This window comes from Hemiscyllium ocellatum, chromosome 28 (assembly GCF_020745735.1).
Source record: "Hemiscyllium ocellatum isolate sHemOce1 chromosome 28, sHemOce1.pat.X.cur, whole genome shotgun sequence".
In the NCBI taxonomy this organism is placed as follows: Eukaryota; Metazoa; Chordata; class Chondrichthyes; order Orectolobiformes; family Hemiscylliidae; genus Hemiscyllium; species Hemiscyllium ocellatum.
The window spans coordinates 12377992-12395332 of NC_083428.1; the positions used below are offsets into that span (position 1 = coordinate 12377992).

The following is a 17341-nucleotide window of genomic DNA, read 5'->3' on the forward strand; positions in this document are numbered from 1 at the left end:
AAATTTGCAAAGATACAGATCTACTAATCAGAGGAAATATTTTCTCCAATGCAAACTATTGAAATTCTTCATTAAATCTCCATTTATGTTCTAGTGTCAATAATAGATCGCTAAACCCAATAAGTGCTACAACAACTTAAATTTCTATAGTGGCTTTACCATGATTTAAAATGAAAAATTCCAGCTGCTTCATAGAGCCAGCACCAAATACAGTTTGACACTGAGCCACGTAAGGAGGTATCGGGAGAGGTGACCTTAAGCCAGGTAGGTTTTGAAGAAAGTCCATAAAAGGAGGAGAGAAATTCACAGAAGCAAAGAAAGAATTCCAGAGCTTTTATATAATGATAGAATCCTGACAGTGTGAAACAGACCATTTGGCCCAACAAGTCCACACTGACCCTCCAAAGAGTAACCCATCCAGATTTCTTTGACTCATGCACCTAACCTATACACCCCTCAACAGTATGGGCAATTTAGTATGATCAATTCACCTAACCTGAACATCTTTGGACTATGGGAGGAAACCCATGCAGACACAGGGAGAATGTACAAACTCCACACAGTCGCCTGAGGCTAGAATCGAACCCAGATCCCATTGAGCCACCTTGCTGCCCTTAAGCTTTGGGCTTAAGCAGCTGAAGGCACAGACACAATGTGGAGTCTTAATGAGTACTTTCTGTAGATGTTACACACTGCTGCCACTATGCATTGCTGGTGGAGGGAGTGAATGTTTAAGGTGGCAGCTGGAGTATTAATCAAGTGGATTGCTTTGACCTGGATGGTGTTGAGCTTTTTCAGTGTTACTCTAGCTGGGATTGTCCAGGCCATTAAGTTGGGGATGCTAGTGAGGCCAGAGTTGAAACAATGCAGAGAGATCATGGGAGGCAGTAAAACAGTGATAAGGAGGGGTATGGCCAGTTTGGGATTTGGAAATAAGGATGAGAATTTCAAAATTGAGGCTTATGTTTCAACTGTTTCCTCAATGAAGACAGTTTCCCATCCTTGGCACAATTTTGGTAAAAATACTCTGTGCACTTCCTATGGCTATAATGTCCTTCTGATACTGAGGTGTTCCACATTCCATATTAATATAAATAATACTGCAGGATCCTGGAGATCTGAAATGTTAACAGGAATTGCTGACAAAATTCAGCAGCTCTGGCAGCATCTGTGGGAAGAAATTCCACATAGCACATCCTAACCTGAAGGTACATTAATCATGTTTTCACAGTACAATGTGCCCCATTTATGAAGGGCATACTGTTATTGGCCTTTCTAAAATGGCTTTAGCTATCTGCATTTGGATTTCTAGGGAAGGTGTATTTGAATTCTGAGATACCTCAGTTCATCCACACTCTTCACTATTTTTCCATAATTTTTTTAACCTTGAAATGAATTTTCCTGAAATTTTCATGGACGTGTCATCTCCTGTCAGGTGCAAAATGGCAGCCAACAAACTCTGTGGATTAGAATTAGAATCCCTACAGTGTGCAACCAGGTCCTTCGGCCCAATAAATCCACGCCAACCCTCCAAAGAGTAACACACACAGGCCAGTTCCCATACACTACATTTATCCCTGACTAATGCACCTAACCTATACATCTCTGGACACTGTGGGCATGGCCAATGCCTGTGTGAAGTTTGCACATTCTCCCCGTGTCTGCGTGGGTTTCCTCCAGGTGCTCCGGTTTCCTCCCACAGTCCAAAGATGTGCAGGTTAGGTGAATTAGCCATGTTAAATTGCCCATAGTGTTAATGTGGGGGAATGGGTCTGAGTGAGTTGCGCTTCGGAAGGTTGGTGTGGATTCGTTGGGCCAAAGGACTTGTTTCCACACTGTAAGTAATCTAATCTAATCTAGTTCACCTAACCTGCACATCCTTGGATTGTGAGAGGAAACTGGAGCACCCGGAGGAAACCCACGCAGACAAGGGGAGAATGTGAAAACTCCACACAGGCATTGGCTGTTGGTTGAAGACTATGCTTCTCCATTTCCATTTATGTTGTAGACCTGAGGTTTCCCAACATGCTAATTGTGAGACATTTCTTAAATTATGTCTAATTTCTAATAATATAGGAAGCTTCTGTAGCAGTGTGACTGCTTCTGAGTCAGAAGGCTGAGTCCTAATCCAAGATTCGATGGTCAAGGCGAATCTATTCATGACCAACGTTCCCTCTAAGTTGATTGGCATAGCAACATATTGGCTTTCACTTCTGGAATCTGCTGCCACACAAGTATCTCAGAGGTCCGCACAGTAGGACAAAGAATTAACATTTATAGCATGAACAAACAGGTTGACTATCAACCTTCAATTCTATCCAACACTCAAAGCCAGACGTTAAGAATGGGAGAGATTTCTGGCCAGCCATATCATAGGAAGAGAGTTGGAGCTCCATACTATAACATGCATGGCAGAGTGGTTTGTAACCCACTATCATTATTATTTTTTAAAAATGTGTTATTTAGTTATCAATAGTCAAACAAAATATTGTGCTGTCTTGAAGAACATTTCATATGAACATCTTACCAAATTCTTCCCTCTGGCCCTACAAATTACTGTATTGGACACTGCATGGAGAAGCAAGCTCAAATTGTTATCCTAGTAATCTCTTATGTACTGTGAATAAGAAGACAGAGTTAACATTTCATGTCATCGTCCTTGCATCAGAATCATGGGCGATCTGATGGATATATTTCAAAGTCCTGTAGCTAATGTAGTGTAGCTACTTCAGACACTGCAGTTTGTCACTGGCACAAAGGCAACATAACAGGAAAAAAGAAAGCTAGTTATTTCATCCTTGCTAACTTATAAGCAGTTGTGTGCACAGTACCTGGATGGTATTTGATTAATGACTTGAAAGGGACAATCCAGATTAATACCCAAATCCACACTCCGGAGACCAGATTTTGCTGCCTGGGCCTTAGTGCCAGTTGTAGTGACCATGTGACCTCATCCTCTATTCCTGACCCACTCCATAAAGAGGGTTGTCACCTTCAGTTTGTGAAGGGCTTTCGAAAGGAGTGCCCTGGTGAGGATGGGTGTATCAACTCACCTTCCTTCAACCTCACTAATGGGCTGCAACTGAGGTTCATGGTTATATCTTCTTCCAGATTTTTTACTGTTGTAGTAAGGAGCCAATTGCAAGCTTACATTGAACTTAAGAAGATCAATTTTATTACATGCTAATAAGCAATGTCAAGCGTACATCCTTTGAGTATACACACACACTCATAAACTCTCTCTCACACATATACTCACACAAGTGCACACACACGCACATGTATACACATGCACTGTGCACTCACAACATAAATGTACACACCACACATGCGCACAACACGCACACAGACTGCGGTTGATTTTTCTGACTGTCAGCAGTACAGCATGTTGGTCTTATCAAGAACTCAAAACGACATTGGTGAGGCCTCTTCTGGAATACTGTGTCCAGTTCTGGTCACCCAGAAATAGGAAGGAAATTATTAAACTGGGGAGGGTTCAGAAAAGATTTACCAGGATGTTGCCAGGTACAGAAGGTTTGAGAAATAAAGAAAGGCTGGATAGGCTGTGAATTTTTTCACTGCAGAGTAGGAGGTTGAGAGGTGACTTGAGAAGTTTCTAAAATAATGAGGGGTCCAGACAGAGTTAATGGGAAATTTCAAGATAAGGTGGCACATTTGTAAGGTGAGAGGAGAGTGATTTAAAAAAGATATAAGGGGCAAATATTTTACATAGAGGTTGATTCATCTGTGGAATTAACGTCCTGAGGACATGGTGGATATGGGTACCATTACAACTTTCAAAGACATTTGGATAGCAAAGATTTAGAGGTATATGATGTGGAAGTGTCAGTGTTGGACAGGAGTGGACAACGTCAGAAGTCACACAACACCAGGTTATAGCCCAACAGGTCTATTTGAAATCTCAAGCTTTTGGAGCACTGCCCCTTCGTCAGGTGAAGTCAACTTGCTGAAGTAAACCTGTTGGACTATAACCTGGTGTTATGCGACTTCTGACTTTGGAGGGATGTGGGCCAGGAACAGGTAGGGACTAGGTTGTTTGGGATTATGTTCAGCATGAACTGACGGATCTGTTTCTGTACTGTATGAGTCCATGTCTCTTTTTATTCAATCTTGTCACTGACTTTTCTCCTTGAGAGACACAGTGAGAGAGAGCCTTCTTCATCATGTTTCATTTGGCAATCAATTTCAATCTCCTTCACCTATTTCCAAAAAAAACCTTGAGTTGCAACCTGTTGTGTATTCTATCTGCAGTCTCCCTTTCATGTCCAACATGTGAAAATTCTCATGAAGTTGCAATCAGTCAGGTTATTAGGACCTTTCCACACCTCTCCGGGAGGGTTTGACTGGTTTTATTGGCTTGGGGAAAGATATTAATTTCACCTCAAAGTTAAAAATCACACAACATCAGGTTATAATCCAACAGATTTATTTGGAAGCACTAGCTTTTGGAGCGCTGCTCCTTCATCAGGTGGTTGTGGAGTATAAGATCGTAAGACACAGAATTTATAGCAAAAGTTTACAGTGTGATGTAACTGAAATTATTTATTGAAAAAGACCTGGATTGTTTGTTAAGTCTCTCATCTTTTAGAATGAACATGTTGGTTTCAATTCTTTCCTATGTAAATCGCAGAACATTTAAAAGTTACGTTCTCAAGTGACCTTTAACAATTGGTATCATGTCGGCCCAGATAATGCTTTGAAGTTATGAGATGCCCTGGGTGAGGCTGTCTGTGCCAATTTCACCTCAGGCTAATTTATGTCGAGTTCATGGTGGTCTCATGAAATGTGGTCAACCTGTGCATCATTCTATACCAGAGTTATTGTCCCTTTTTCAAATAACTGCAGTCCATGAAAGTCCCTGCTATTAAATCAGGTGACAGAATTGAAAATTAAAGGTCCAAACTTTATATCACAATGACCAAGGTGGAAAGAGATAGGGAGGAAATTCTAGAGGTCAGGGTTTAGGGAATTGAAGGCACGATGGACAGTGGATGTGATCAAGAAAATCAGAATTTTACAAGTAGGATTTCATACCATCATTTTGATTACGGAATGGTGTGGGAAAATTAAATGTGAGAAGCATGTGAAAAATTCTGGGATAAAATGAAACAGAAACTATTTCTGAGTCATGAAATTATGAATGAGAGTGATTTGTTTGTGCTTTCAAAGAAGCGCTATCGCAACTTGACGATCTTTACAGCTGACAAGTTATTTGGAGCAGCTGTTGAAATTTCATTTCATCACTACATAAATAATATTTTCTGGTTTTAGTGTCAGTAATAAAGATTATTTTGACACAAAACAGCACAAAATACCAGGTCAAATACAACCAGGCAATTGCAATCTTTCAAAGAAATAACATTACTGGCTTCGAAGGTAAACACAGGTATGATTTCATACATGACATCTGTACTAAGTCACAAGTCGCATGACACCAAGTTATAGTCCAGCAAGGAACATTGAAAAGCACAGCACAGAACAGGCCCTCCAGCCCACTATATTGTGCCAAGGATTATTCCTAATCTAAAATAAAATAACCTAACCTACGCACCCCTCAATTCACTGCTGTCCATGTGCATGTCCAGCAGTCGCTTAAATGTCCCTAATGACTCTGCTTCCACCACCACCGCTGGCAACGCATTCCATGCATTCACAACTCTCTATGTAAAGAACCTACCTCTGACTTCTCCTTTATACCTTCCCCCTAACACTTAAAACTATGACCCCTCGTGCCAGTCAATCTGCCCTAGGGAAACGTCTCTGACTATCGACTCTATCCATGCCTCTCATTATCTTGTATGCCTCGATCAGGTCACCTCTCTTCCTCCTTCTCTCGAGAGGGAAAAGTCTGATTTCAGTCAACCTCTCTTCGTAAGACAAGCCCTCCAGTTCAGGCAGCTTCTTTGCACCCTCTCCAAAGCCTCCATATGTTTCCAATAATAGGGTGACCAGAACTGGACACAATATTCCAAGTGTGGTCTCACCAGGGTTTTGTAGAGCTGCAGCAAAACCTCATGGCCCTTAAACCCGATCCCCCTGTTAATGAAAGCCAAAACACTAAATGCTTTCTTAACAACCCTATTCACTTGGGTGGCGACTTTGAGCGATCTACGCACTTAAACAACAGGATCCCCCCCTGTTCCTCCACACTGCCAAGAATCCTGTCTTTAATCCTATATTCAGCATTCAATTTTGACCTTCCAAAATGCATCACTTCACATTTATCCAGATTGAACTCCATCTACCATTTTTCAGGCCAGCTCTGTACATGTCTCTGCAGAGGAAAGTGGAAAGTGCACCCAACTCCAGCTCCTCGAAAACCGAGTTAGGGAACTGGAGCTGGAGCTGGATGAACTGTGGATCATTCGGGAGGCTGAGGGGGAAATTGAGAGGATGTACAGGGAGGTGGAGACTCCTCAGACACAGGATAAGGACAGCTGGGTTACAGTCATGGGGAGGAAAGGAACCAACAGTCAGAGCAAGGATCCCTTGTGGCCGTTCCCCTCAGCAATAAGTATACCATTTTGGATACTGCTGGTGGGGATGGCCTACCTGGGGAAAGCCATAGCTGTCTGTTCTCTGACAATGAGCCTGGCGCTGTGCTCAGAAGGGAAGGGGGGCAGAATACAAAAGCATCAGTGGTACGGGACTCAATAGTTAGACGGATTGACAGGAGGTTTTGTGGTCAGGAATGGGACTCCTCAGAGGTATGTTGCCTCCCCAGTGCCAGGGTCCAGGGTGTCGTCAATCGGGTTTACAGGATTCTGAAGGGGAAGGGTGAGCAGCCAGAAATTGAGGTCATATTAGCACCAATGATATAACCAGGAAAGGGATTGAGGATCTGAAAAGTGACTACAGACAGCTAGGTTAGAAGCTGAAGAGCAGGACGAGTAGAGTAGTGATCTCAGGTTTGCTACCAGTGCCACGAATTAGTGAGGTGAGGAACAGTCAGTGAGTGCAGCTTAACATGTGGCTGCGAAGCTGGTGCAGGAGGAAGGGCTTCAGATACTTAGACCATTGGGATGCCTTCTGGGGAAGGTGGGACCTGTACATGGAGGATGGGTTGCACCTAAACTGGAGGGGCACAAATGCCCTGGGTGGGAGATTTCCTCTTGTGGTTCGGGAGGGTTTAAACTAGTGTGGCAAGGGGCTGGGAACCAGAGCTACACATCTGAGAGGGGGTTAGTTGTAGATAGGACAGTGACAGGATGTAGTGAATCTATTGGGAAGGTTTTTCATGTGATGAAACAAAGGGGTCAGTTAAAGTGTGTCTGCTTTAACGCAAAGAGTGTCAGAAATTAGAGTGATAAACTTAGAGCATGGATCAGTATTTGGGACTGTGATGTTGTGGCCATAACGGAGACGTGGGTTTCACACGGGCAGGAATGGTTGCTAGATGTTCCAGGGTTTAGAATGTTTATAAAGAACTGGAAGGGTGGCCAAAGAGGAGGGGGTGTAGCATTGCTAATCAGAGAGTGCATCACAGCTACAGAAATGAAGGTTGTCAAGGAAGGTTTGTCTACTGAGTCAGTATGGGTGGAAGTTAGGAACAGCAAAGGAATGGCCACCTTATTGGGGGTTTACTACAGACCTCCCTAATATCAGTAGGGAGATTGAAGAACTCATAGGCTGGCAGATTTTGGAAAAATGCAAATGTAGCAGGGTTTTTGTTATGGGTGACTTTAATTTTCCCAATATTGACTGGAACCTCCTTAGTGCAGATGATTTGGATGGAGTCATTTTTGCCAGGTGTGTTCAGGTGTGTTTCCTTACTCAGTATGTAGATAGGCCGATGAGGGGAGAAGCCATTTTTGATTTGGTGCTCAGTAATGAGCCAGGACAGGTGTCAGATCTCACGGTGGGAGAACACTTTGGTGACAGTGACCATAATTGCCTCACATTTACCATAGCTATGGAGAGGGAAAGGAGCAGTTACCATGCAAAAATATTTAATTGGGGAAAAGGAAATCATGACGCTATCAGACAGGAGTTGGGAAGTAGAGATTGGGAGTAATTGTTCCATAGAAAGGGCACAATAGACATGTGGGAGACTGTTTAAGACACAGTTATTGTGAATGATACATAAATTTGTTCCTCTGAGCCAGGCAACAAGGGGTAAGATTAAGGAGCCTTGGATGACAAGAACAGAGGAGCTTCTCTTCAAAAGGAAGAAGGCAACTTACGTAAGGTGGAGGAAGCAAGGATCTAGCACAGCTTTAGAGGAATATAGGCTTACTAGAAAGGAGCTTAAGAATGGACTGAGGAGAGCCAAGAGGGGGCACAAAAAAGGCTTGGCAGGAAGGATTAGGGAAAACCCAAAGGCATTTTACTCATACGTGTGGAATAAGAGAATGATCAGGGAGAAGATACAGCCGGTCAGAGATAGCGTAGGGAACTTCTGTGTGGAGTCTGAGCAGATAGGGAAAGCCCGAAATGAGGTTTTTTGCTATGGTTTTCACTAAGGAAAGGACCTTATTATAAATGAGAACTTTGAGGATCTGGGAAATAGGCTTCAACAGATCAAGATTGATGAATTGATGTGCTGGAAATTTTGGCAAACATTAAGATTGATAAGTCCTCAGGGTCAGACCAGTTTTATACTAGGTTCCTCTGGGAAGCAAGAAAGGAGGTTGCTAATCCATTGGCGAAGATCTTTGTTTCCTCATACTGCCAGAGGATTGGAGGGAGGCAAATATTGTTCCTCGTTTCAAGAAGGGTAATAGGGAAATCCTTGGCAATTACAGACCAGTCAGTCCTGTGTCTGCTTCAGAAAGGTTTTGAAGGATAGGACTTATGACTATTTAGAAAAGTATAGCATGATTAAAGGCAGTCAGCATGGCTTTGTGAGGGGCAGGTCATGCCTCACCAATCTTATTGAGTTCTTTGAGGAGGTGACAAGACAGGTCGAAGAAGGTCGAGCAGTGGATGTGGTGTATATGGACTTCAGCAAGACATTCGATAAGGTTCCCACGGTAGGCTCATTCATAAAGTCAGGTGGTATGGGATACAGGGAGATTTGGCTCTCTGGATTCAGAATTGGTTGGCTGACAGAAGGCAGAGAGTGGTTGTAGATGTATTCTGCCTGGAGGTCAGTGGTGAGTGGTGTCCCGCAGGGCTCTGATCTTGGGCCTGTGCTCTTTCTAGTTTTTATAAATGACTTGGATGAGGAGGTTGAGGGGTGGTTTAGTAAATTTGCCATTGACACAAAGGTTGGAGGTACCATTGATAGTATTGAGGGCTGTTGCAGGCTGCATTATGACATTGACAGGATGGTACTGCTCCTTCCTCAGGTGCACAAGTACTGCGAGAGCTTGTGATTTCAAAGAAACCCATTGGACTATAACCTGGTGTCATGTGACTTCTGACTTTGTCCACCTCAGTCCGTTCACATCATGACTACATCTGTATTGTTAAGCTCCTTTCAAACAGCTACCAATCTACTGCTGCCTATTAAATATCTGCATTTTTTAAAATGTGCATTTATAGGATGAGCATCACTGGCTGAGCTAGCATTTATTGCCCAGCCCTAATTGCCCAGAGGGTAGTTAAGTGTCAACCACATTGCTGTAGGTCAGACCAGGTGAGGACAGCAGTTTCCTTCCCTAAAGGACATTAGTGAAACAGATGGGTTTTTATTCCTGATAACCGGCAATGGATTCACAATCATCATTAGACTCCAAATTATAGATTTATTTTATTGAATTCAAATTCCACCATTTCAGGATTCAAACCTGGGTCTCCAGAACATTACCTGGGTGCCTGGATTAACAGTGCAGCAATAACATCATGAGGTCATTGCCTCCCCTTATTAGTAACAAGGAGAAATCATAATTCTCACTTTTGACTATGTGTCATTGAATCAATTCACGTGGTTTTGCTGCACTATGCATGGCTACTTCAAGCATCGGTACAATAACACTGTGGCTACAGCAATGGACTAATGGACTAATGGTCTAAGTGGCATGAGCTCAAATTCCATCATGGTAGCTTTAAAATTTAAACTTATTCAATAAAGAGATAAAATGTGGAATAGAAACCCTTGTAACAGCAATGGTAACCAGGTAACAATGGATTGTTGTCAAAACCTATCAGGCTAATTAATGTAGCTTATTGGAGGAATCCTTGCCCTGTATGTAACTGCAGACATACAGTAATGTGATAGACTCTGAAACAGCTGAGCCAACCCTTGAGTTACATTCGAGAGAATGGTTCACCACGACTTGCTCTTGGGCATTAGGGATGTGCAGTATGTGCTGACCTTATCAGTGAACCATCTCCACAATGAATAATAGAAGTAATCAGACCCTTCCTCTCACATCCTAACTTGAGTTTAATGCTCCTCTGCTGATGACTTCAAAGGCGGAGGAGGGCTCAGGAACCTTGTGAAATTGGCATTTGTTTCCCATCCCTAATAGGAACTTAGAAGCATAGCAACAGGAGTAGGCCATTCTGCCCCCGAGTCTATTCCACCATTTTATTCAGATCATGGCTGATCCTCATCGATTCTTTGGTAATGACAATTTTGAAATGATATGGAGCCAAGACAGGCAAATGGATACAGACCAGCTAAGATCTCAATTAATGGAGGAAAAGGCTTGAAAGACTGAATAGCGGCTGCCTGATGTTTAGAAATCTGTAAAGAGTTTATGATGAGCTGTAACAGGTACTAAGTGGCAAACTGTAAACACTATTTATTTCCCTTTAACCACAAAAATATTGACCACTATAATTTTAGGACTGATAATTTCAAACTTATATGTTTTTCAAGTAATTCCATGTAGGAGGACTCTTTTGGTGCACTTGGTAGTGTCTCTACCTCTGAGCTTGAACTCATGGGTTTAAGTCCCACTCTATAACCTGTTGGCCAAGGAAAGTGCAATCATCATGTGGCCAAATACATCGAGCATCAACTCGCAAATTCTCCCGGCACATACCAGTGATGGGGAACCACATGGTGCAGTGATAATAACCATATCTCTGGGATAAGAAACCTGGGTCCAATTCCAACTTGCCCTGGAGGTGTGTCATAATATATCCAAACAAATAGATTTCATAATAACTACAATAGCGGTGGGCTGTATGAATACGAGAGATTCCTGGTCAACCAGATGATGAAAGATATTGGAGTCTCCATCATCACAATCCAGAATTCCAGGCTGGAACGGGCATGTGAAAGTGGATGTTGCCATGACAACTTGGACTCCTTATGGGGGAGGGGGATGGGTTACCTCATTTGGCTGAATGGCGAATGGCAATCATCTGTTGCTAACAGTGTGTGGTTCTGGTACGAATTCAGGACATCCCTGCTTTTCCTACCTGTGGAGGAGATCATGGTTGTGTGGGTTGAATATGTCTTTGAGAAGAGAGCAGAAAAGGATGTGGGTAGTGGACTTCAACCCAGACATGACTCAGTGGCAGCATGGTGGCTCAGTGGTTAGCAGGGACCTGGGTTCGATTCCTCTCTCAGGCTGTGTGGAATTTGCACATTATGTGTTTGCATGGGCATGCTCTGGTTTCCTCCACAGTCCAAAGGTGTGCAGGTTAGCTGGATTGGCCATGCTAAATTGTCTGTAGTGTCCAGGGATGTGCAGGCTATGTGGATTAGCCATGGGAAATGCAGGATTACAGGGAAAGGGTAGGGAGCTGCATCTGGATAAGATGCTCTTCAGAGTATCACTGTAGTCTCAATGGGCTGAATGGCCTCTTTCTGTACTGTCGTGATCAGATGAACCTAGTGTCACTAATGACCAGCAAATTCAGCCAATAACTGGCTCTCCACAATGACTCAGCTAGTTTCACATTCCCTCAGGGAGTGAAGATTGAGGGTTCCTACATGACAGAGTAGTTTGTGTAGACATGTGAAGATGTCATTGTGGTTCCTTTGGTGTCACTCTTGCTGTGAGTCAGCAGGTTATCAGGATCTCAGCCACACTGAGGGGTTAGCAGTCCTTAGACCAATTGTTCTGTTTTGGTCTCTGTACAGCCAGTGTTAACCCAATCTGTTGTCTGTTCTGGAAACTGTTATTGATAACTCAGCACATTGCATTTCAGTTTCAACAGAGAAACAAGCTAAATTGCTGAATGTGATGCCATGATGCTAAATGGGAGGATACCATTGCACTCAGAGGGAACCCATTCAAATTCCACACAGTCACCTGAGGGTGGAACCAAATCCAGGTCCCTGGTACTCTGAGGCAGTGGTGCTAACCACTGCGCCACCATGCCTCTCCAGTTCTTCACATGTCTTTCAGGGTTTCACTTGAATTTGACTGTGTTGAGGATAACCAACTGTAGAATTATTTCTTATTTCTGGATTTGTTCTGTTGCCAATTGTCTATGTTTACGACACCCACTCATCAGTTTGTCCCCTCTTCGCCTTTCAAAACCTCTCAGCATTTTATACAGCTCTATTGTTGATCACCTGTGATTTGTCAACTCCTTCAAAATAATTCACCAGGTTCGTTAAGTTTGGTAGATTGATGTCTATCCTGTCAGTCATAAAGGTCTCAGACTCCACCCTGGTCTCTACTGCATTAGACGACCTTAGTTGAAGACAATGCATGTGGTATCTATGGCACAGCGATTCTATTTATGCCTCTGGTACAGCTGTTTTTAAACTTAAATCCCAATTCAAAGACTTGATCACAAAACCTAGTCTGATGTTCCGGTACCTTGCCAAAGATGAGATGCTCTCTTAGTTGGAAGTAAAAGTTCCTATGGCACTATTTTGAAGAGAAGGGCAGTTCTACCTGGTATCTTAGTAAGAAGAACATCAGAAATAGGTGCAAGAGGCATTGGATCTGCTCCACCAATCAATGCAATCGTGTTTAATCTTGGGTTTTAACTCCAGGTTCCCACTTCGTCCCCATATCTCTTTCATCACTGAGATCTCAAAGATTCCAATTTAAATGTATTCAACAATGAAGTATCCACAAATCTCAAGGGTAGAGAATGCTGAGGATTTGCAACCTTTTGAGTGAAGCTATCTCTCCTCATCCCAGTCCCAAATGATTGGCCCCTTATCCTGAGACTATGGCCCCACATTTCAGATTCCCTGACAATCTCTCACTATCCACCCTGTCAAGCCTCTTCAAAAATATGGCATGCTTCAATGAGACCATCCCTTGTCTTAAACTCAAGTATCTACCCTTCAACCAAAACTTATTTGATCATTGTCACACAGATGTTCTGGAGAAGCTTGTGGTGTGATAAATTAGCTGCCACACTTTCTCCATTGCATTTCAAAACTACTTATATTGTCCTAAGCTCATGTACTGTGCTAAATAAATGTAAGTCTTTCTTTCTATCGTCCAATAAGATTTTATTAATCTTGCAACTAAAGTACACTATTCCTATTTTTTTTGTTAGTTCATTCATGGGATGTGGGCATCACTGGATGGACCAACATTTATTGCCCATCCTAGGGGTTAGAGGTCAGCTGTCTTTGTGAATTGGTTAGGCCACTGTTGGATTACTGCATGCAATTCTGGTCTCCTGCCTATCGGAAAGATGTTGTGAAACTTGAAATGTTCAGTAAAGGTTTACAAGGATGTTGCTGGGGTTGGAGGATTTGAGTTACAGGGAGAGGCTGAACAGGCTGGGGATGTTTTCCCTGGAGCGTCGGAGGTTGAGGGGTGAACCTTATAGAGGTTTACAAAATAATGAGGGGCATGGATAGGATAAATAGACAAAGTCTTTTCCCTGGGGTGGGGGAGTCCAGAACTAGAGGGCATAGATTTAGGGTGAGGGGGGGAAAGATATAAAAGAGACCTAAGCGTCAACCTATTCACTCAGAGGGTGGTACGTGGATGGAATGAGCTGCCAGAGGAAGTGGTGGAGGCTGGTACAGTTGCAACATTTAAGAGGCATTTGGATGGGTACATTAATAGGAAGGGTTTGAAGGGATATGGGCCAGGTGTTGGCAGGTGGGAATAGATTGGTTGGGATATCTGGTCGGCATGGACGGGTTGGACCGAAGGATCTGTTTCCATGCTGTACATCTCTATGATGCTATAACTGCTGCAGTCCATTTGTTGTAGCTAGAGCCACAGTGCTCTGCAGGCCTTTGATTATTAATGTTGTTTGATTTGTTGCCTCTCCCTGGCATTGCCTACAGTTGGTGGAACAAACGAGATTGACTCAACTCTACCATAGTTTATTGGGCTTATGGGTTTTGATGCTTCTGGTATCTTAAGTTCCTAATTGCAGGGGGATGGGGAGCAGTGCAACACAGGTCTTCAATTTGTTTCCCAAGACACTTCCAGAACTTTGATTTTAACATGTCTGCATTCCTCCAGGAAAATAGGAGATCAGGAACATAAGAACAAGGAACAAGAGTAGGCCACTCAGCCCTTCAAGCCTCCTCCACCACTCAGTAAGATTGTGGCTGATCTGATTTTAACCTCAATTCATTCCTGCACATCCTCAACAATCTTTCAGCTCTTTGGTAATCAAGATTCTTTTCTACCTCTACCTTAAACAAAATGAAAGATTTTACATCCACCTCGTTTTGAGGATGTGATTACCAAAACTCACAAAACTTTGAGAGAAAAATAATGTTTCCTTATCCCTCAAATGGGGCACTCCCTTATTTTTAAACTAGGATTCGGGGTTATGGGACCCCACCCCACCTAAAGGCCACGTACACCATGAGTGAAATCCCAGCATTTCAATTCCCCTCTTTCTCACAACCCTAACGTCCTGGTACAATTTACAAGGGGCAGAGATTCAGCTGAAATGGTCTATGCCCCTTTCTCTTGTAGCTTGCATCCAAAAAAATTAACATGTCTTAGGGGCAGAGGACAGGAAAATCTACCCTGTTATTTCATGAGCCACTGGGATTTGACCGGATACTGTATATGATTATATACATTCCCAGCCCGGTGCATCCAAATGTTCCTCTGCTCTATTGACTTCTTTCCCCATGAGTTGGGAGAAAATTAATCATCCAGGTCCTGGGAAGTCAGTGTTACTGGCTGTGATGCCTTTTGTGATTGAATAATCTGCTACTACTCGCTGTCAAAACTGATGTGTGAACAGTGGTTACGTTATTATTGCAATGGAATGTAACTGCTCCCCCTGGACCACTATCCCAAAACCAAAGGAGGAAAAGGGAGACACAGAGAAATAAATTATTCAAAGCATTTATTGCAAGTGTTGGAATTTCTGCCTGCTTTCTCTGATCCTCCTTCATGGGGAAACCACTGTACAAAGCAGTGACAAAGAAATGTTCCTCTCAGATGTAACAGAATAGAAAATCAGTTGTACAAATTGCAAAGGAAGACAATGGAAATATTTAGTGTTGTTTCTAAATCTAATATTATGCTTGAACTACATTTTGCCTTCCCTCCTCCCTTCACAAGGCAATAAATAGCTCTGGCTCCCCTCAATGCAAATTTCAGACACTGAATATTTTACCAAACAGAATTGCAGGCTGGTACCAGGTGTGATTCCATGATGGAAAGTGCACAGATATGTTTTACAGAATTAAAGAGTCATCAGTCCAAAAGGGACCATTGCATTCATGTTACAGTTCTGCCTAATGAATACTGTATTGAAATACTGAAGAATATACCTTTTAGGCCATTGCAATTTGCAGGCCTTTGCCTTTTTGCCCTGTGTTGCCAGGGTGAAAAGAAAAGGTAGTTATGAAAAGATTAACTGCTTGCTTTGTGATTGGGTGTTGGAGATGACATCAGGGATGTAGCAGTCAGGCAGTGGATGATTTCTCTCCCCCTCTCTCTCTCTCTCTCTCTCTCTCTTCCTCCCTCTCTTCTTCAGCTGTCATCTTAAGGGTTGTGCCAGAATTGTGTGCAAGCTGAGGGACTGTGCTGTGGAGCGAGTGAAAAGGAGTCAGTGAAAATTTCTACCCTGTCTCTCCTTTGTGTGTGTCGCGTTTTGCATGGGTTCCTCACGTCTTCCCTGTGAGGCTAGGGAGGGTTCAGCTATTCTCAATCTTGACAGGACCAGTCTGTTGTTTCTCTTTATTGTCAGAAGGTTAGTGTTGAGTGTCTGGATGGAACATGCTGTTGATCCAGTAGACGGACTTTTAAGGCTCGGTGGGAATTGTTCGACCTGAAGCTCGGAGGAACGGGAACAGGGTCACATGGTGCTGAAAACTAGGACAGGGGATGTCGGAATCCATCCCGTGCTCCCATGAAAGGAGCCAGGTAGGAATTTCAAATTGTACAGCCCCCTAGGGTGTGCCAAACATAAAGCTTTAGCCGCATGCTAACAAGCAGTGTCTTACTGGGTCTGCTGGCTTTTCTGCTTGTCTGTGACTGCTTTTTTGATTTTTACATTTTCCTTTGTTAAGGCATCAACAGATCCAGATGCCTTTTCTTGGAAGCTGTACACGGTTCAATCTTCCTCCTAAATACCACTGCTGTCAACAATTGTTGTTATCAGTAAGCTTTGCTTTGAAAGCCCCCTATAATATTAGCTAGACCCTGAGGAAACACTGTCTTGCATAATGTTATTTTTCTTTAAGATCTTGTCAAATGCAAAGGGTTCATGGCATGATAGATGAAGAGGAGCATGAGTGTCTTTGCTGTTCATATTGAAAGAATTTTGCAGTCGTGACATTTTTTTCCTCTTCCCAGCTCTCTTTCATTCTTCTCTCCTCTTTCTGACAATAAAATTGCCAAGATACCAGACAGCAGAGACACACAGGCTCGGCCTGTATGTGGACTCAGTCACTGTGCCAGATCAATTTCCATTTGTCCCTATTCAACTGAATTCAGGATGCAGACCATAACTGTGCTGCATAATTCTGTCTGTTTTCACATTCTGTTTTTATCCTGTTTTCCGGCCTTTCATTCTCAATCTATTGTGCAGAAAACCTTGAAACTACAGCATGCTCTTGTACTTTACATGCTAGCACCATCTTAGGGGAGGAAGCAATGTATTTTATAACGTCATTGCACAATTTCTCTTACATAATGAAAAACAATTTTTGACTTGCACACTGCAAAAATTCAAATCACATCTGATCCAACTCCAGATTTTTATAATGCTCTTTTGTTATAAAAAAGTGTCCTTTTTATCAACAGCGCCTATTTTAATCTCTTTACTTCAAATGATATTTTGAATGTCTTGGTTTTAAATGCTACTTCAAATGCCATTTTTAAAAATTATAAAATCCTTCTTTAAAAATAATCGTCCTTTGTTCTGTTTCATTCTCATGACTAAAGCTGTTTGCTTTCTGCTTGCCCCTCCATTGCTCTTGAATATACTCCTGGAGGGGGAAGGCAGGTAAACCATAGGTCTCTCTCCACAATGGCAGGTGTACATGCTGACAAGGGTATGCCCACCATCCTGC

The 17341-nt window shown here is 42.7% G+C and overlaps 1 protein-coding gene across 1 annotated transcript in view; it reads left to right on the top strand.

Annotated features, from left to right (window-relative positions):
• apc2 (APC regulator of WNT signaling pathway 2) overlaps window positions 1-17341 on the top strand; it is a 116683-nt gene that overhangs the window by 52877 nt on the left and 46465 nt on the right. The gene's annotated exons all lie outside the window — the stretch shown is intronic.